General features: G+C 37.9%; 1 protein-coding gene across 1 annotated transcript in view; it reads left to right on the top strand.

The window, feature by feature from the left end:
* Positions 1–21,871, top strand: part of LOC139443454 (uncharacterized) — a 167,925-nt gene that overhangs the window by 83,317 nt on the left and 62,737 nt on the right. The gene's annotated exons all lie outside the window — the stretch shown is intronic.

Genomic DNA, 21,871 nt, shown 5'->3' with positions numbered 1-21,871 from the left:
GTTCCATATATACTACTCCACTTTGGATAAGAATATTTTTCATCTTTTCATGGTACTCAGAATTGATTCTCAGAACATGTCAGTGTATATTTAGATAGAGTGACATGTCTGGTTATCCCTATTGAAAGTTGAGTAGTATATATTATCAAAATAAGATGTGTTGGCGATATTGTTTCCAGTGCATTGCCACACGATATTCTGGTGTTTCCCTCATGTCCAGGTAGTTTGAGCTTTACTCTCATTTACAATAGGTATAATGTAGTTTAGTCATGTAAGGATTGACAGTGTATTTTGTTTGGTTCATTGAGGTATAAATAAAAAAAAAATGATGTGCAAACTGTATTAATCCGCGTAGCAGATTCTTACAAAAGTCAATGTCTGAGTGAGTGAGTGAGTGAGTGCTTTCTGCTGCATTAGCAGTCTTTGAGCTACAGGCAGCCTAATGTCTGACCGTTATTCTATCTACTGTATTATGAGGATTTAGAAGGGGTGGTGAGATCTATATTCAAGATGGCAAAAACAACTTGGCTCTTTCTTTCAACACATTAGAAGAGACAGGAATGTTAGGCATTTGGAAAATAAAAACAAAAGTTGAAACCATGCTTTACTTTGTTATGAATGCAGTAAGCAAAACTATGTTTTTCCATTTTTTAGGGTGTGTACACTTAATAAATAATACATGAACCTGGCACCAGAAAAATATCAGTCCTTATGTGAATAGCTATCTTAATGCATTAACAGCAGACTTGGTCAATATCAAATATTCATGTCATAGTATACTCATACAGTTTGCATAAGCACTTAAATAAGAGGTTAATTAGCATAAGTAGGCTTACATTTAGCATGATTCAGATATGAAGATTTTAAAAATTTGACAAATTTAATGGAAATAGTTAATATTGTGTGCGTTCTACTCTTAATATGGGTTTGATAAGGTCATGTTTGAAGAGCAATGCTTCCTTTGATCCCTGTTTGATAGTGATTCTTAAACGCATGCTTGTAATATAGTCCAAAACTTGCAATGGACACTGCTTTTAGTAGAGATTTCTTATCATTATGGAAATGGAAATGTTGCTGTTTATTTCCTGTAAAAGATTGCTTTTGTACAATTTAGATCATAGCACTGAATATTTGTAGTCACACAGTGCTACATGTGTAGAAAGAGTTGATTAAATCCTCTTAATTATTCTTCAAGCTTTATTTAATGTCATGACCACAGAATTTATGAACAGTGGTTCCATTTTGACTCCATTAGGATGTAATCAATTACGTAATCATGTAATCAGTCAGAGGATGTAATGATTTTAGAATTATGAAATTGCATGTGATGATGTTTTCCTTAGAACTGACGCAAGTTTGTGAGGTATTTTGAGGAAAATGGCTTTGGATCCTGGAATGCAATTACTTAGTCCTGATTTACAGCATTGTTTATTGAGCAGACTTATCGTAATTATTTCACATTTCATTACACGCCTACTCATTTCCTGGAACATTAACAGAATGAAGGCTATGAGACCTTTTATCCCTCAGCTTGTAGTGTTGTCCTTTATTAAAGGAGGAAGACCAGAGTTGAGTTATTTTTCTGTTTTTCTTGAACAACCATATTGCCTAATTGTGTCATTTATCACCTCGGACTGTACATGGGTAAAGATATGTACCACTCTTAGGATGAGCACCAGCTTAGATAGATCCATCACGTCATTCAAAGAATAGATCCATGTATCAACAAATGTTCCATTGCGAAAACGGCCATCATCTACCTTACAGAAAGCGAAACTTTAAAACCATATTGGATTCAAGATTCTGCCACCCCTTAAAAATTAAAAGAAATTAACGGTAGTCAAATGAAAAAAATGGTGTTCTTTAACTTCTTTTGAGTTGTATATAACTGAAATATTGTTCAAAGTCTTGTTAAACGCAATTCACCCACTAAACCGTGTGAAGCATCTAGAAATATTGAAATATCACAACTTTAATTTGGACAAAGTATCAGCGAGGAAAAATATTAACATTGTGTTTGTGAACATTCCATTCGAGCCAATTTGACACTGCAAGGAGCAGAATATTGGTTGTTGGGCATCCACACATGGAAACTTCAACGCCTTCACGTTATCATTGAAGAAGGTCTTCATGACTGAACATGAAATTCTGTGCGGCCTCCCTACTGTTATCATGGCCACATGTAATGTGTGTTTGACAACATTCCGTAGCTCGCTGCCACACAAGGCTTCAGATCTTCAAAGATACCGAAGCTCACCATTGAGGTAATCAGTGGTCTTGAAGACATTACAGAGCACTGTGACCTTTCTGCAGGTCAGCATGCATGCAATGAGCTCCCCTGCACCATATTCCGTGCATGTGCGTAATGCACCTAGATGCATCAACACATCATGGTGTCGTATGTCTTTGAAGTGCTTGATAGCTGTGAGCATGATGTTAGTTCAGATCTCGCACAACAACTTGTAAATAGATGAGCAGCTTGTGCCTCAGAGTCTAGCATATACTGTTGTTGCACAAAAAGGTTCTCTCTGTGAATCGGTTCATGGTGAAAATCGTTTTATGTTATCCCTAGAAGTGTTTTGGTCAAAGGATAAGTTCTGATGCCAGTCAGTTGTTCCCATCCCACACTAAACCAACATGAGAGTTTTTCCCAAGTTCTGTACAGTTTTATCTGGTTTCAAGCAGGCTCCTTAAATTACAAATGTGACAGGCACATCTATGAAGCCATTCTTGATAGACTGGACTGGTTACTTGCTGTATTTGTGTTGCATCACCTTTAACTTATGGAGCGACAGATTCTCATCATCTGTTCCTATGAATCTCTTGCATCACCTTTATAATATGAAGAGGCAGATTCTCTACAAGATCAGTTCCTATGAATCTGTTGTTAGCTCGCAGCCTTTTGAGAATAATGCCCAATATCTCTTCATCTGGAGAAATAATGGATGCCATCATTTGGGAGTTATTGTCACGTATCACACAGAACTTGGAAACCTGATCGTTCACCTTCACCCACATCTAGGACTATACCTGTAATCAGAGGAATTAGGTTCAATAACCAGTTATCATTGGTTCTTCAAGTCGGACATGATTAAGAATTTATATTCCTCTGTACGCCAGTGGTTATCTTCAGTTATAAGATGAGTACTTATGGGTTAATGTATTGGAATGTCCTGAGTTTTTGTACTGCCATTTGTTTTATGGCTCAGATCTAGATGAGTTTCAAATCATTAGGGTTACGGTTTTGTTAACATGTTGGTCTAAATGTAGGGGGCGGTCAGGTAGTGGTTAATTAAGGTATTCCATCGCTGAAGACCCGGCTTCGAATCCCGACATGGGTACAATGTGTGAAGCCCATTTCTGGTGTCCCCCGCTGATATTGCTGGAATATTGCTAAAAGTGGCGTAAAACAATACTCACTCACTCACTCTAAATGTTGGATTTTCAGAATTCTTAACTGGACCATTCACCAGATCATATTTGTTCAAAAATCAGAAGATTTCTATTCTACACTTTTAAATATTGACAACTCAACAAAACGTAACTGATGCCCTCCCTCAGAACAAACTGTTTTGCCAGACTCCTGTAGCCCTCTGTCTGATCAGCTGTCGAGACGACGCCCACACCTTGATTATCTCCCTTTGTTGTAGCAGCACTGGTCTTGAACATCATGAATGATCTCAGGAGCATGTATATTTTTTCAAGGACTTGTAATTCTTGAATGTCAGCATGCAAATATCACAGTGGGCCTGGTCCGCTCACCCATCTCGATTCTCCGGCTCCCATTTCCTGTCACAAACACACAGCTTTTGAAAACCCCACATCTGATATTGCTCTCTCTCCCATTCCAGAAATGTGTATAGATTTCATGTGGGTCAGAGCAGGGGTGGGGGGTAGGATGTGGGGGTGGGCCGTGGGGGTGGGCCGTGGGTTTTTTGTGGGGGGGATGTGATGTGTCCTTCCTTAGATTGGCCTTTCAGTAGAGTAACACTTTGTACCTTGTGGTTGTGGGGGTTGAGTGCAACCAATCATGGCTGTGTCATGTTTAGGAATAGTCTCTCTTTTTACGGCCAAATAGATTGGTTGTATCTACTTCATCAATTCGTAAGGGACCGGCAGCGTTAGCACAGTGGATGTGGGAGTTTTGTTCAAAAGCTTTTGGATCATTCTTTGTTTCTACAGATGCATCTACTTGTCTGTTGAAAGAGAATACTTGTCAGTTGAAAGAGATTTTTTTTCATCCACAGCAAATCATCTTGGGAATTTTGTTTTTGTTTTCATGAAGCTATGTTATTTTACCCCATTTTCCAGGACTTTCAGAAAACCACCCCTCGCATCCTCCCCTGGGTTCGGCGCCATGATGGTTTGCATATTACATAATACCACACCCACGTCCTTTTTCCAAAAATATTCTCAATTATGATAAATTAAAAAATAAATATATTTTTGTGTGTATTTGAACAATATTATTTACATATTTTTTAATTTTATGCCACTTGTAATTACTTCGGTATATGTGTTTTACAGAAATATATTATAATGACATGACCGATAATGAAGCTTTTTTTTTCAACAGTAAAATATGTAAGAATTCCTATCTTCGTTTTTTTAATTTCATGTACATTCAGATTTTATTTTTCAAAATGATGCTGTGATAAAAAAATAAAATAATTACCTCCACATTAAATATTAGTTTTATCATCATCTGTCCGACATCTGTTCACACAAGACTCTCATGATACAGTTTTGATATTCTGATAGGAAGAGGCAAGAATAATGAAAATGACTTGCTTTCTTTGCCACCACTGTATCACTGGCAGTGATTATTGTAAATCAATGGGGTGAACATTTCATGTTTCATTCCAGTGTCATTTATCTTTCTTGCATGTAAGATAATAATACGATCTGTGGCACACATCCATCAAACATGTGATATCTAACCTGAAATGAATAGACAGACGACCTAAAGCAATTGTTCATCATATTGGATTTTATTCCGCTCATTTGGTGAGTGAGTGAGTGAGTTTGGTTTATGCTGCTCTGAGTAGTATTCTGGTTGTCATGGCGTGACAGCTACACATGGGAGGTGGCCCAATGACTCCGGTAGTGGATGTTGTCCTCTTTGGTGAACTTCAGTATGAGAATGCAAAACTGGAATTCAAACAGGAAATCAGCTGATCCTGGCTAGCTAAGGAATGCAACTCTTCCCTTACCTGCCCACATCAACCTGACCCATTATGTCTGTCCCCTCTAACATTAGCCCCCTCAAACCTGGCCCCATCTAACCTGACCCCCTCTAACCTGGCCCCCTCTAACCTGGCCCCCTCTAACCTGAGCCCTCTCAAACCTGACCCCCTCTAACCTGACCCCTTCAAACCTGACCCCCTCAAACCTGGCCCCCTCAAACCTGACCCCCGCCAACCTTCCAGTCTAACCTCACCTGCCATAATTGCCCCCCTGAACTCACCCTCCACGGAAATGTTTCTTTAGAGGTACCGTGCTGTTAAATTCAATGACATGCTCCAACAGCTCTTTCACCATCATGTTTATTATACACTGGTATGGAGACTATTGGTTTCTCTCTCCTTGTTCCAGGTCATATTTCACAAATATTCATTCTAACGCAGCCTATCGCAATGATTGCTCTTAAAATAGCTGTGTGTGAACAGAGAAAACCTAAATTAGATCTTTACTCCAGTTGGAAGGTTTTATCAGTTTCTCTTACAATCTCTCAAGTATGAGAATAACTGATTGTTGAGAGAGCGAGGTGTATGAACAGAATAGATCCTCGGTTCACCTGAGAACCTCCATCAAAGAGTAACATGTTTCTAATTTAGGTTTACTCTGATTTGGTTGATGGTAGTTGTTTGGAGACTACTTGTAATAATTGTTTGATTTTGACGGCAACTTTAAGCTGATTCTGTTGACCGAACCCAGTGCTAATTACAGGGGTACTTAGTGGTTTAATTAGAGCCCATTCCTCTGTTAACTTTAGTCTTGAGACAAGGCCTTCATATCAGTGGAGCAGTCAGATTTGATGAATTATTGTTTCTATAAGTAGCCAGTCTAGTTGTCAGCCTCTTCGTCCTGATTGTGTGCCAGATATTGATTGCTGCTCAAATTGCCAAAGTGGTCAGCAAGGTGGTGCTCTGTGGCTGCTCCAAGGTCGGTATTTGGCCATCTACTCATGTTGGTAGCCCGGAGAGGCAAATTTGGTCCTAATTACCCAGGTTTACCCATGCATACGATCGGCTCCTCTTGGAATCGGTGGTGAACAACCTGTTCTTCCATGAACAGAACAACCTCAGGGTCATGAATAGTGACCACAGATGTTTCTGTATTGAACATCTACTGGGGTGAAAATGACCTTGAGGCTAAATTTAGGGCATTGGTTTCTCATCAAAGAACTGCAATGTTTCATAAACTCTTCCAGTGTTCTTAATAAGATTGGAATCTTTATTATGAATAAAATTTTTTATTTATGTCACTGTATGAAAGGCCTTTGAACCAAATATAGTTTAGTGCAATTTCTTGTGCGTTATGTTCCTTAGTTGGACAGATCCCATGGACTTCACACAGATCACCGGGATAGTGTGTCAGTTCGCATGACAAAGCGACTTTATGCTGTATGGTATCATCTTTCGATGTTAAATGGTTCACAAACATATTAAAGTTGACATTTCGAAGAGTATATTGTTCAGATACTATCTTAGGTATTTGGGTCAAACAAGAAATGACATTCATCTCCTATTTATGATATACATGCATGGCAAGTTATCACGTTAGATTTGTTTGGAACGACAGTTTCCTTGCTGTAGTTAGCATTAGCTTGCATAGTAAAAAAAATAAGTATCATTTCCTTTCACATTTTTTCGGCTCTAACAAGGTTTGAAAGTTCTTACCCCATCACATTTAGAACTGGTGTGCAGTGTTGATGTCCAACCTTGATAAGAAACATTTATCAATCTTTCAGGAAATCTAATCTAAAAATAATTAAAATTGTGTAATTTAGACAACCATGCAGAATATGCAATGTTGTCTCATGTTTCTCTTCAGGTTTCATTAGGTACAGAGGCCACAGTGGAACTAGCTGATGCATTTCACTGTGTATAGTTATGCCCCATAGTCTTGCCAGGATCTGCTGATCAATTGTTTGATTCACATTTAGACCCTGGTTCTGATCCTTATTTGTCTTCAGCAACCCATGCTTGTCATAGGAGGTGACTAACAGGATCAGGTGGTCAGACTCATGGGCTTATTTGATGCATGTCATCGTATCCTTATGTCGTAGATCGGTGCTCATGATATCAATCACTGGATTGTCTGGTCAAGAGTCAATTCTGTATAGACTTCCATCATATAGCTGGAATATTGCTAAGCATGGTGTTAAGCAACAAACAAATCAAAGCTCACTCAATCACTCACTCACTCTGTCGAGACACAACAGGAACGTCAGGTGAACTACAGTAAACTATTCTTATAACAATTAAAGGGACCTCTAATTTTAATTTGTTATGACCGTAGTTCATTATAAGCATACAACATATATACAGGAAATGGACGGAGCCAAGAAACAGTTGGTTTTATCCGTCAGTTCTTTATAAGCGTGTTCGTTAAAAACGTAGTTTATTGTAAAATGTTCAGTATACTACTCAAAAATAGTTAAGGATCACTTGATTCTTTGAAATTACTAAAATTAATCTGTATATTAATACATACATTGTCTTCAGAATGTGAGGGTGGCCATTGCCCTGGATGGCAATCCTCCTCATGTAACAGGGAAAAGGTGAAATAAAAAGTATAAAAAAAATAAATAAAAAAAATAAATTAATCTGTCATAGCATGATAGTAATATGAAAGGATCAGTTGATCCTTATTTTTTTTGTAGTTTATGTTATAAGTAATTAATGTCGCATTAAGACATTTTAACTCTAATGTAGAATGTATGTTCAGTTTTTTACATTAGTGTTTAGTTAATGTCAGTGTGGGTGTGTGTGTGTTTAATCTCTCCGTCGATGGGAGGAGCCCCATGATACATTGCCCGCCAGGGAATATTTGTACATGCCTTGCTTCAGCTATTAATGGATAATTCATATACAGAGACGTTTTCTCTGTAAGCTGAGACAGTAAGGTTGTTAGTTATTGATGAACTCATTTTCAGTGGACCAAAATACTTAACAGTGCAAGAGAGACCCCTCCTTATGTTTTTTTGTTGTTGAAGTTTTTGTGTCATCGTGCATGTTGTTGCATGTATCCTGTTTGGAATAGAAACTCTGACATATTCGAACAGGGCAGGTTATTCTGGAGACGTTGGGAGTGCTCGTGCACTATCTGGGTGGAGGTCATAGTTTTCACCCTGAGATATCCTGTTGATATCTGATATACCTCTGAGACTTGGGAGAATCATAGAGCGTGTAGGACATATTGTTCAGACTGTATGACTTGGTTCAGACTGTATGACTTGGTTCAGACTGTATGACTTGGTTCAGGCTGTATGACTTGGTTCAGGCTGTATGACTTGGTTCAGACTGTATGACTTGGTTCAGACTGTATGACTTGGTTCAGGCTGTATGACTTGGTTCAGACTGTATGACTTGGTTCAGGCTGTATGACTTGGTTCAGGCTGTATGACTTGGTTCAGGCTGTATGACTTGGTTCAGGCTGTATGACTTGGGTCAGACTGTATGACTTGGTTCAGGCTGTATGACTTGGTTCAGGCTGTATGACTTGGTTCAGGCTGTATGACTTGGTTCAGGCAGTATGACTTGGTTCAGACTGTATGACTTGGGTCAGACTGTATGACTTGGTTCAGGCTGTATGACTTGGTTCAGGCTGTATGACTTGGTTCAGACTATGACTTGGTTCAGGCTGTATGACTCGGTTCAGACTGTATGACTTGGTTCAGACTGTATGACTTGGTTCAGACTGTATGACTTGGTTCAGGCTGTATGACTTGGTTCAGACTGTGTGACTTGGTTCAGACTGTATGACTTGGTTCAGACTGTATGACTTGGTTCACGCCGTATGACTTGGGTCATGCTTTATGACTTGGGTCATGCTGTATGACTTGGGTCATGTCTTGGGTCATTCTGTATGACTTGGGTCATGCTTTATGACTTGGGTCATTCTGTATGACTTAGGTCATGCTTTATGACTTGGGTCATTCTGTATGACTTGGGTCATGCTGTATGACTTGGGTCATTCTGTATGACTTGGGTCATGCTGTATTATTGGGTCATGCTATATGACTTGGGTCATGCTTTATGACTACAGTCAACGTTGTGATTATGTGCTTAGAGATGTGGTTCAGATCTTATGCTTGGCGACATGGTTCCAAAGTAATGTTTGGAAACATGGTTCAAAATTTATACTTGAGACATGGATCCAAATTTCTGCTTGGAGACATGGTTCAAAATTTTTTCCTTGGAGGGAAAAATCATAATTTATGTTTGGAGACAGCGATCATAATTTATGCTTGGAGACAGCGATAACAACTTATGCTTGGAGACAGCAATCATAATTTATGCTTGGAGACAGCAATCAAAATTTATGCTTGGAGACAGCAATCAAAATTTATGCTTGGAGACAGCGATCAAAATTTATGCTAATTTATGCTTAGAGACATGGATCAAAATTCATGCTTGGAGACATGGATCAATATTTATGCTTGGAGACAGCGATCAAAAGTTAGAGACATGGTTCAGACTTTATCCTTGGAGATGTATTTCTTTGTTGTATGCTCAGATTGTTGATTCACTCACTGCAGCCTCAGACATCAAGATGTATAGCAGCACCTTGATGCTGAAAGATCTTTACAATGATGGAATTGTTAGGTAATAAGTAAGTGGAAACATAACCTTTGTCACTCCCTTGTGGGGGCCATTAGTCCTGTTTTATTTGCTCATTGGTTTCCAGCCTATGACAGGAATTGATTTTGTCCTCTCATCAGTGCATTCATTAGGAGAAGTTTAATTAGTTTATTACATTCTGAAGGATTTAGTGAGGCCTGGCATTTGAGTGATTGGGAAGCTTGTATTTATGTGAATTCAGTGAAGCCGTCTATTGATTTGCCTGTCAGTTCTCCATTGTTTTGTTTTACACTTGGTAATTGAGTGCTTGTTTTGCCTTGTGCCGTCCGGATTAAAAATATTCTACGAATTGACTGCAGTATGATGACTTTTAGGGAAAGGAAGAAATCTTCAAGTTTTCATCTTGATTTGGTGTCATATTCCTGCAACTTCCCAACATAATGAGTCAAATTTCTGTTTGAAGAGTAAATTTATTATTTTTCAAAAGTCATTAGTTACTCTTCATCAGATCTTGAAATGTATTAAATTCCCTGTTCCATTTAGACACTAGAAAGCTTCCTGATTCCCTATGATAACGCATAGCATCCACGTTTCTCACCCAAAGATTTCTAAGAGTGTGATAACACACATTACTGCATAAGATACAAGCACATATATCATACCCTATCATTATCACATGCCAGTTATCTCATTATATTTCCTGTAACCTGCTGTCAATATGTCAATGGTTCCATTTCGGCACCAGTTCTATCCATCTGTCTTAGCACAATCCTGGAAGTCTTGGAGTAGGTTGCTGGGCTTGCCCCACCTAGGCAGGGCCACGTCTAGCAGCAATTATCTGTTTCCATGACGTCAAGAAGGTAGGAGAAGAAGTGCGGAAGAGAAGGAGACAGCGGGTGGTGTGAGTAAGACGGCCAGGGCACATTGATTCTCCCTCCCTCCCTCCCGCCAGCCACCAGAGAACGAGCCTGTGTGGGATTTGGTACCGCTGAAGCAGGTGGACTTTCCCTTCCTTAAACCCAGGAAGGTTTGCAAGAATAATTAGTAGGGATGAGGAGAGGATTGTAAAGAGACTTAGCTTGGTCCGCAGTTCTGAATTTCATGTGATGTTTGATTGGGTTAATGAAGAGAGGAAGCACTGATTTCTCCTGGTACGTAGAATCTTTTGATGGTTTTGTCTGTTATTCGGAACTGGATGTCAACTGGGGCCAGGGGATCAAGATATGGGGTTGTGTGTTAGGAACGGAATATGCAGATATTGCAGATGGTTGTGGGGGATTGATATGACATCAAACTCATGTCGATGTATGTGTTAATCTCATGTTGGGGACTGTCTGGTTTTAAAATGATGGTCATATTTATTGTAGCGGTTAGTTTGGGTTTATTTTAATGTAGTGGTGAATTAGTGTTTATTGTAATGTAGTGGTTAGTGTTGTTGTTAATTAGTGTTTATTCATATGTAGTGGTTAGTTAGTGTTTATTCTAATGAAGTGGTTAACTGGTCTCTATTCCATTGTAGTGGTGAATTAGTGTTTATTCCAATCTAGTGATGAATTAGTGTTTATTCCAATGTCGTGGCTAATTTGTGTGTATTAATGTGTAGTGGTTAGATAATGTTTATTCTGATGTAGTGGTTAGTGTTTATTCTAATGAAGTGGTTAACTGGTGTCTATTTCGATGTAGTGATGAATTAGTGTTTATTCCAATCAAGTGGTGAATTAGTGTTTATTCTGATGTAGTGGTTAGTGTTTATTCTAATGAAGTAGTTAACTGGTGTCTATTCCAATGTAGTGGTTATTTAGTGTTTATTCTAATGTAGTGGTTAATTAGTGTATATTCTTAAGTAGTTGATAGTTATAGTTTGTTTGTGAGTAGGCAGTAAATAGTTCTGAAGTAGACTCAGGTGTTTTTATGTTAGTGTTGCTGGTCATGTGTTCCACTGTTTGACAAATACTATGCCCATCAAGTTAGTTGTGTGTATAAGCTGAAAAACCCATCAAGTTAGTTGTGTGTATAAGCTGAAAAAACCATCAAGTTAGTTGTGTGTATAAGCTAAAAAACCCATCAAGTTAGTTGTGTGTATAAGCTGAAAAACCCATCAAGTTAGTTGTGTGTATAAGCTGAAAAACCCATCAAGTTAGTTGTGTGTATAAGCTGAAAAACCCATCAAGTTAGTTGTGTGTATAAGCTGAAAAACCCATCAAGTTAGTTGTGTGTATAAGCTGAAAAACTAAAACAAATGGCTGTCATTTTTTTTAAATTGATATTTTTTATGAGTTACTGTGCTGTCAGACAGGTATTATTATTATTATTATTATCTTGTTTAGTATGTAAGCAGGATGAGTGTCATATCTGTTTGCTTTATGTTTATGTGTGCAATGCCAAAGAAAACAAAAGTGTCAGGTTTAATAGAGATCTCAGTATGCATCTGCAGTTAGTCTGAATGGGTTTCCGATATAGAGATTATTTCACAAGCATGTGTGTCATACTGATATTATGGAACACATGTCAGATTTCTTGTATTTCCCGAACAAGAGTAATGATTTCTTTTATTTCCAATTATTTCTTTATCCTTGAACTTGATCAGTGCATTTATTTCTAAAGCTCATTCCCTTCAGAAAAAATGCACTGATCAAGGCTACTGTCTTAGAAATTGTCAAATGTCAACAATCTTAAGCTATGACGTCGTTTCTAGTGTGACGTCATTCCACCCTTTCATGACAATAACATTTGAAAGATGTCAACAATGCCGTCCAAATGACGTAAACAACACGCTGGTGTGCGTGAAGTGATATTTGCACTGGTGCACAAACAATTTTTTTTAACTCAACTAGTTCTGAGCCTTTGGGTAATAAACATATTTCCATGTATGTGCCAGTGGATGTTCAATTGTATTTGCTAGTGGGTACTCCAGTGTAGCTGGTTACTAAATGTGTGTAGATAACACTGAAGGACGATATGACAGTTTATGGTCCCTGTGTGGCTGTGCATGTGTTGGAGTGGTGATGAGATTGTGGTCTCTCTTCACTGCAAGGCTCTATGGATGGCGATATCGGTAGAAATCATCACTGTTTATTGATATGGAGATGTCAGTCGATGCTGGACTTGTATATTGTATAATAATTCATTTGTAGAATCCGTTTCCGGGGCAGAATATATCCCCATTACTGGTGTTTGTTGTAAGGGTAGTCAAGATTGTGGATTGGGGTATGACCTGGTTAACTGTGTGTCCTTTTGCCTTGGTTGTTGCTCATGCTATCAATCACTATTTTGCTTGGCTATGACTTGATTCATTCCTGGTTGACTTGAGATATATTCAGGATTTTTCAAGACTAATATATAGTCTATGACATTTTTTATTACACAAAACATTTCTTTCCTCTAAAATGAATACACATAATATTCCTGAAATAAATTTCCTGGTATTAATTTGTGGAATAGAACTGGCTGGACTTGCTTTTATGTATATCCAGATTGGGTTTGTTTTTATGAAATACATATATTCCACAGTCATGGTGTAGGACTAGCTTCCTCCAACATCAAGCTGATATGCCATGATAGAACACAAATACTCTTCAAAGTAGCATTTCACCTCACTCACTCACTCACTCATGGACACACCCACCCACTCACTCACTCACCCACTCACCCACCCACTCACTCACTCACCCACCCACCCACCCACTCACTCACCCACCCACCCACCCACCCACTCACCCACTCACCCACCCACTCACACGTGTCACGTATAAGGTGAAAGACTGCCCTTGCCATTGATGTCACTGGGTATACTTTTGAAGAACTCTCACATGTTACTGAGGACAATATTTTCTTTTTCTTCATGTCTGTTGGCCGGGGTCACGTTGCATCAAAGATGGAATTGCCTATGAATGTTCCAACCCGATATTTAGACACACCCTTCCCTTTGAAATATAATTCATGAGCATTTAACATACCAGCACAACATTTTCTCTTAAACACGATATAGCCCACAGAGATATTCATCAACTGCTACTTCAAGCAATGCTTCCTGGACATATGTACGTGAAATACTATATCTATTTTTGTCACAATTACACAAATCATTTAAGATGTTAAGTTTCAGGTTCATACTCTAAAACTTCAGAGAGAAGTGCGACGTTTCATATTGCATACAGCTTGATAGTCAGCTGATCATCTGAATAGTCTTTTTCCAGATATCTGATTACCAGTTATTCTGTTCCACAGTTCTTAATGTCGTGCGATATTGTAATAGATTATCAAAACTGTTATGTTACATACTACTTAATGTCGTGCAATATTGTAACGGATTATTTTAACTGTTTTGTTCCATCGTACTTAATTTTATGAAATATTGTAACAGATTATTTTAACTCTGTTGTTCCATTGTACTTAATTTTATAAAATATTGGAACAGATTATGTTAACTGTTCTGTTACATAGTACTTAATGTCTTGAAATATTGTAACAGATTATCTTAACTATTAACTATACACTCAGTATTTGTTGCTGGAATATTTCTATTCATTTCTTTTGTTTGAATATGTCATTATCTGTAAGTTTTATCCAGAAATTTTATATCTCAATAAATATTTAATATGATACATGTTAAGTTTTGTTCCCAGATATCAAGAAGCGTTAAATTGATTGAAATTTTTGAAACAATTTATGGAATCTACATAGGTTATAGTAAATTAATGGTAATATCCTCATTCTCCATCTTCGTCACTGTATTTATCACTATAATGACCTGCTGATCCTCCCCAACTGATTGAGTGAGTGAGTGAGTGAGTTGGGTTTTAACGCCGCTTTTGACATTATTCCAGTTATATCACGGGGTGTCAGCTTAATGTAGGAGGAAAACCCCAAGTGATACAGGTCTCGGACGCTTACTATTTCGGTGAAACCCAGGAGCATGGGTATAGTGCTGACAAACCTAGAAACATAATCAGGGTGAACCAGTATTAGAACCCACAATCATAGGTTTCTGGCATAGATGGACTGCCCCCCCCCCCCCCAACTGGATAAGAATAATTTCCCAGTAACATAATCGTTGGATGGATTGAATGGATTGGGTTGTCGGTGACTTTGCTGCTTGTTTGCTTGTTTGTCATTGTAATGGTGTGGATCGTTGTGTTGGTCCTTGCTCACAATATCTATCACAGGATTCTTGGTCCAGACTTGATTATTTTTGTGATGTTAAACAACAATCAGATGATCCTCACCACTCAACTGTTCCTGAGATTATATAACAGTTTTTTCAAGGAAGAACATTGTCCCCTGAAATATATTAATAATTTGGATGAATTAACTGATGATCTATTTTTGTTGTCCTCCCCTTACACATTATGTTATTGATACTACCTGCCTATTTGCTCTTGTCCACTGACAATCAATAAGTTGTATTTGTTCACTTGTGTGGTTTACGGATCTTCCAACCTAATATTTCACAAATGTGGAATAAGATTAGAATTTTAAGAACAGTCATATTTTCCTTCTCGCTGAGTTTGTGAACTATAATTTCAGAAATGAAGAAATTCCAAAGGACAGTTGGAGAAGAGACGTAACATTTCTTTCTTTTACTTTTAAATTTTGCCCATCCTAAGAACCTTTTAAAAAACACTGCTTTAAAAATTTACTTTTTTTGTTTCAACCACCAAACCCTATGAATTTCGGAAAATCTGTCATTCAAATAAATATATATTATACCTTCATTTTATGTTATAAGATGATAACTGTCATTACGAATCTGTTGAGATTTGAAAAAATTGTAATGAAGATTACAGAATCTCTGATAGCTGGATCGCTGGTGTTGCTTAGATTTACGAGGTCCACAGAACTACTTGTAACTATTGATAGTGGAGATCTCCACCAATGAGACTCTGTGTTCCGGAACACATTATTAGCCTGACAATACCATAATTGTTGCTCATAAAACAATCAGAATAAACCAGTCCAGATGGCCGTCAGATTGGAACCATTATCGGACATCATAAATTTCACCAAGGCTTTTCATGGAAGAGAAAATACATATATATATGGCCTTGATTATAGTGATTTGTCATAACAAGCACTGCGGGTGGGTAAACTGGAGCTATTTCTGTAGGGAATGGCTTGTCAATCATTCGGTGGTTAGTTCTACTTATTCTTTTGATTGCTTGATGTGCAGTATAATTGGGTTGTCCATTCTGGTAGAAAGTAGTAATGATATGTTTTCAAATATTTGTATGTGATTTGGGATTTTTGTTCTGTTTTTCTGGAAGTTGACCAAAAGTGAAACTTTATCAAACGTGTGTTAATTAACATCAGAGTGCTGTGACATGTTGGTTTTGTTATAAAATATTCAATAATATGAGTGTAGTATGTGACATCTCTTGTGAGGCAGTGGCATGATATTAGGATATTTATGATCGGCTGAAATGTTCTATGAATTGTATGTGTTTCTTCTGACAAGTCAGGAATTGCGATGATGAAAACTAACAAGAAGGCTTGACACACAATTGTAATCTGTCTTTTAAGAAATCGAGGATTTTCCACAAATAGTAAGTCATTGTCGCACCTCGTTAGCCAGATCAATATGTAATCTTGAAGTGATTTATTGATTTCAAGCAATACCCTTGGAGGAGGAGCAGGCGGGATTGAACAAGCGGCAGTGGTGTATATCTGTCATATACACCACGCAGGCAGCGACGGACGGCTGCTGACGGCCAAACTTACCTGCTCCTTCTATTCCTGAACACTATCAGTCCCTGACTGGCCAAGTGGCAGTGTGTGGTGGTGACGTGTCCCTCGTCATCACATAGTCATCAATCGTTATACGGAGGATCATCCTTGCACGAGGGTCTTCTACTGGAAGTGATGACCACATGATCACCATAGCAACCAAAGATCTTGGAGGCATAATATACTAACATTTAATCTGACTTACTGGCTGCAATCTCAGTTGTGTGCTGCATGTCTTGACCATTGGTTGTAGACGGAAGGGATATTCTCGGACAACTGGACAAGGCAGTTAATGATCTGTGTGTCTTGGGTTCTTGTTGACCAGATAGCCTGTCACATTAGCATTTGGTTCTGAAAAAAGTAAGTTGGCCTTTTTGCTATCTCTGTCCGTTATTACTTCTATTTCATTGTACAAGTCTACTATATCAACAGAGTCAAATAGGACCATCATATTTTTGTGCTGGATAGAAACATTTATCCATTTGATTTATATAAGGACCATGATTATCTTTCATTTTGAAAATGTAACCATGATCTGTTTCCTTAGTGTTTATGTGGTGATTTTTAACATTGAAGAAGCATTATTGAACCTATTACTGTTTATTTATTCATTTTGTAATTTGGCACATATCAAGGTTATAAAATGTTAAATTTCATTGTATTAATCTCAGCAACTATGATACAGTAAAAAGTGTGACTACAATATTTGCAATTTTGTATCAGTTTCTAAACTTGAATTGTTTGGTAGGCATTACTTAGAAGTTGACGGATGACAAAGTTTGCACAATTTATGGGTTACAATTTCCTTAATACTGTAAAAAGCAACGTTTCGGTATAGATTCTTATACCGTTGTCAAGCAAGAAGAGATCCTTATACCGTTGTCATAAGGATCTATACCGAAACGTCACTTTTTACAGTATTTAAGAAGTTGTTATCCATAAATTGTGTCTACTTTAGTATCGAAACTTACTGGTTCAGTTGTATAATGTCCTTTTTATTGGATATGTTGACGTCAATTGTATAATGTCCTTGATAATGGACATGTTGACATCAATTGTATCATGTCCCTGATAATGGACATGTTTACATCAGTGAATCACAATTAGCTGTGGCAGAAACCTTGTACACAAATCTGATAGATGGGATCTTGGTAAGAGAAAATGTTTACCGGTTTTCTGTGTCAGTGGCGAAGACAAATTAAGATAAGGCAGCTTGCTTGAAACAGGAATGTTTGATGTCAGTGTGAATTTCTGTAAATGTTGGGGTAAATGAAGTCTTAGGAGCACAGCATTGAACAGCTGATGATGATGATGATCATCATCATCATCATCATTATCATCATGACGATACCATGGCAAAGCGCACATGATAGATTTGTAACTTCATAAATACTGACTGACGCCCAATAATGTTGAGATGTAGTGACTGTTAGTGTTCATGAAGGCTTAGGAGCACTGCATTGAACAGATGATGATGATGATGACGATGATGATGATGATGATGATGATGATGATGATGATGACCTTACTCTGAAAACCATAGTTATAGACTGGCTGGACATTATAATATCATATTGTTTGATATGACATCACTAGTTGGCCACATCACAATTGGCTGTTCACACTTTGATCTTGGACACAATGTATGGTCACACGATAGTTTGTAGCTCAGGAACTTGTGATGATACCTTGATCAAAGCAGGGTTTAGACCTGGTGTCATCGCTGATTTTCAGTGATCCATTCATATAACCTTCACTGCTATTTTGCATTACACCCAGTGGAATCAGTTACTGCAAATAATCGAGAATGAATTTCTCTGGTGTTGATGTTTTCTGTTTGCAGGGTTTGTATTGATGAATGGAACTTTCGTGTCCATGTCACTTCCTGTTGTGATGTACAAGATCATTGAGCTGATCAACGATAATACACTTGTTACCCGTGGAGATTCTGGGTAAGAATATAGGCCCACAGCAACCGCTGCTCGTCGTAAAACTTGTCTAAATGGATCAGGGGGTCAGATTTGGTGACTTGGTGGATAGTATGTCATTGTATCCCAGGTGTGTGGATTGATGTCAATCACCAGATTATCTGCTTGATTATTTAGGCCCCATCATATAGCTGGAATATTGCTGAGTGCAGAGTTAAACAGCAAACCACACCACATACACCCGCTGATGACACCTGTTGACTGCAACATGGCAGACAGCTACAGACATGACAGAGGAATGGTACCTCCATTGTTGGACCACACGATGTGTAAAGCACATTACAACACCATCCCGATCTCACTGCTGTGATCTACAGCTGTAGTACATACAGGATACATCTGACTGGCTGCAGTAATTACTATCATGGTTCGGGATTATACAACTCACCTTCACCTTCAGTGGATCTGCCAATCTAGATGTTCAGTCTGACAACAGGGGCTCAGGGATAACCCTCCACTGTCCTTCCTCCTGGGGTGACAGAAATAGCATAACGTGAGATCGTCTGGATATCATACTACAGTTAATTCCCTTACGTCTACAATGTCGATAACCTTCAACCAGACAAAACACTGCAATAACAGCTGATAACAATCTTCCTTCTGTATAAAAAAAACAGTAAGCAAGACCAACAGATTTTCTTGTTAAACATATTCACAATCCTGATACTTTTAATATAAATAAAACAAACATTTCAAGGGGGTGAGTCTGTCATACAGACCCTGAAACAAATATATCAATTACTCTTTGGTGATGGCATTTTGTGTTTAGGAAATTGTATTCAAAGGCATGCTGACAACATTTGTTAGATTATGATTTCTGTCTCCCTCCCGCCTCTTGGAAATTGAATGGAAATATGTTGTTGATTAAATTTCTATCAAGATTAAGCGACAGCAGAACCCTTTCCATATCCAATAGAAATCTCTGTATAAAGTGGAGTCGATAGTCTGATTTCAACCACATAATGAGCATGTGTTTATGAATCACTATCAAATAGTCAAATCAAATACTAAAATCAGTCACTTTCATGTACTAAATCATCCAACAATAGTGATGTCATCAAATTGTGTAGTGGTGTCATAACAAGGTGTCGAGATACATTTCTGTGATGTCATAACATTTTTGAACGATTGAAAAAAATTCAATTTGTGAAATATTGCATTTTATGTCTGCTCATTTTTCAAAGTTTTTCTCCACTACATGTACTTTGCCAAATGGACTATGGTGCATATCTTCATTAGAAGTATCATGTTTATTACAAGCTCTCAAATTACCGTATTTGACGTAATAAGCGCCCGGGGTGCTCTCAAAATCAGAAATAGGGGGCTCTTATTAGAATACAATTTTGGTGAGAGAAAAAACAGAGTTGAAAGATTATAAATTTCGTGGTTTATGCTGACAGCCTGAAATGATACAAAAGAAAAGTCTGTGCATATTATACAGGACAGATATATCGTCCAGAATTTAACTGCCCATAATTAAGGGTGCATATAACACACGAGTGCGTATTATACATGAACAAATAAGTGTACATTGATCAATCGGAAGGGGTGCTAATTGGGATTGTTCATTAGCCAATATATTAGAAAATATCGCTGTGGGGGCGCTTATTAGAGCTGGGCGCTTATTACGTTGAATACGGTATCAGTCAGAATAGGCCCATACAGACAGCTATAATCTCTCTGTGGAAGTTAGTCAACGTCTCTGAAAAAAAAATCAGTGTTTTTCATGTATGGCCATTACCGACATAAGCGTCTGAAATAGACTTATTTTTAGATTAAATTAATCTGCCTATTAAATATTTAAAGTTAATATATTTTTGTCATTTATTTCCCTAATCTGACTGTTGGCTTATGTGAAGTGGAGATGTGTAATTCTGTTTTGAGCCAAACCTATCTAATCTTTCAATGGGCGGATATATTTTCCCACTTTTTGTCAGATATAAATTGTTAATTGATTTGTTAGAGATGTGGTTGTGATTTTTTTTAAGCTAAAGCTTTCAGAGGATATGATGAGATTATGCCATTAGCAAAATTTAATCATTAATGAAGTATGATTCCAGTCAAAAATACAGACTTGTGAGTGAAGAAGATGGATATGTGAGGTGTGTAAATCTAGGACAGTTGCTTGAACATCTTTCCTTGCATGAAGCTTGCTGACCTAGCTGGTGCCTCTATGTGATGAGTGAGTGAGTGAGTGAGTGAGTATGGTTTTACGCTGCTTTTAGCAATATTCCAGCAATATCACAGCGGGGGACACCAGAAACGGGCTTCACACATTGTACCCATGTCGGTAATCGAACCCGGGTCTTTGGCGTGACGAGTGAATGCTTTAACCACTAGGCTACCCGACCGCCCCTCTATGTGATGAAATCTAGTTCCATGACTGCAGAGGTAACTCAGTTACCCATATACTGACATCTTTCATTTAGTCAAAGTTTTGTGCTTCAATCTAAAATTTTCTTTTTGCAGTATGTATTGTAGAATGTCGCATGTGCCATGTGTCTATTTGCTATGTCACATGTGTCTCTGAAGTATTTGCTATATCACATGTGTCTCTGAAGTATTTGCTATATCGCATGTGTCTCTGAAGTATTTGCTGTATCACATGTGTCTCTGATGAAGTATTTGCTATATCACGTGTCTTTGATGAAGTATTTGCTATATCACATGTGTCTCTGATAAAGTATTCACTTTATCACATGTGTCTCTGATAAAGTATTTGCTATATCACATGTGTCTGTGATGAGGTATTTGCTATGTCACATGTGTCTCTGATGAAGTATTTGATATGTAACATCTGTCTCTGATGAAATATTCACCATATCAAAAGCATCAAAATGTAACGTATCAGATACGTCTGATGAAATAGTTGCTGTGTCACATGTTTATAATGAAGTAACATAACTCGAAATAGCCACTGATGGCCCTCCGATCGAGCCCAGAAATTTCAGCCCTGTTCGGCAAGGATGGAAACTAAACTTTTATAGTCAGTTAACACCCTTGCCTCAGGAAGATGGTGATGAAGCATTTACTTTAAAAAATCACCACCTCTTCCAATCCTGTTCTCCCACTTCAGCAAGACATCATGTAGCATACATTTAATTACAAGTCTGACAGGAAGATACTGCCGAATACTTGTGCTCATCATTTCCCAAAACTTTTTTGAGATTTGGGCAATAAAACACTAGATCAATGTATTGATGTTGCCACCACTGAACAGGAGTAAGCCTGGCATTTGTGAAGACGTCATCATCCAGGCTTTGCAGATACAGGAAAGGGTGTGTAATTAGCTTGGTGGAGGCGATTCAGCAGCAAGAATTGATTGGACATTTCTCAGATACCTAATGCAAA

This window comes from Haliotis cracherodii, unplaced genomic scaffold, assembly GCF_022045235.1.
Source record: "Haliotis cracherodii isolate W230 unplaced genomic scaffold, xgHalCrac1.p SCAF_5, whole genome shotgun sequence".
NCBI lineage: Eukaryota > Metazoa > Mollusca > Gastropoda > Lepetellida > Haliotidae > Haliotis > Haliotis cracherodii.
This window is presented reverse-complemented; position numbering and strand designations above follow the sequence as displayed.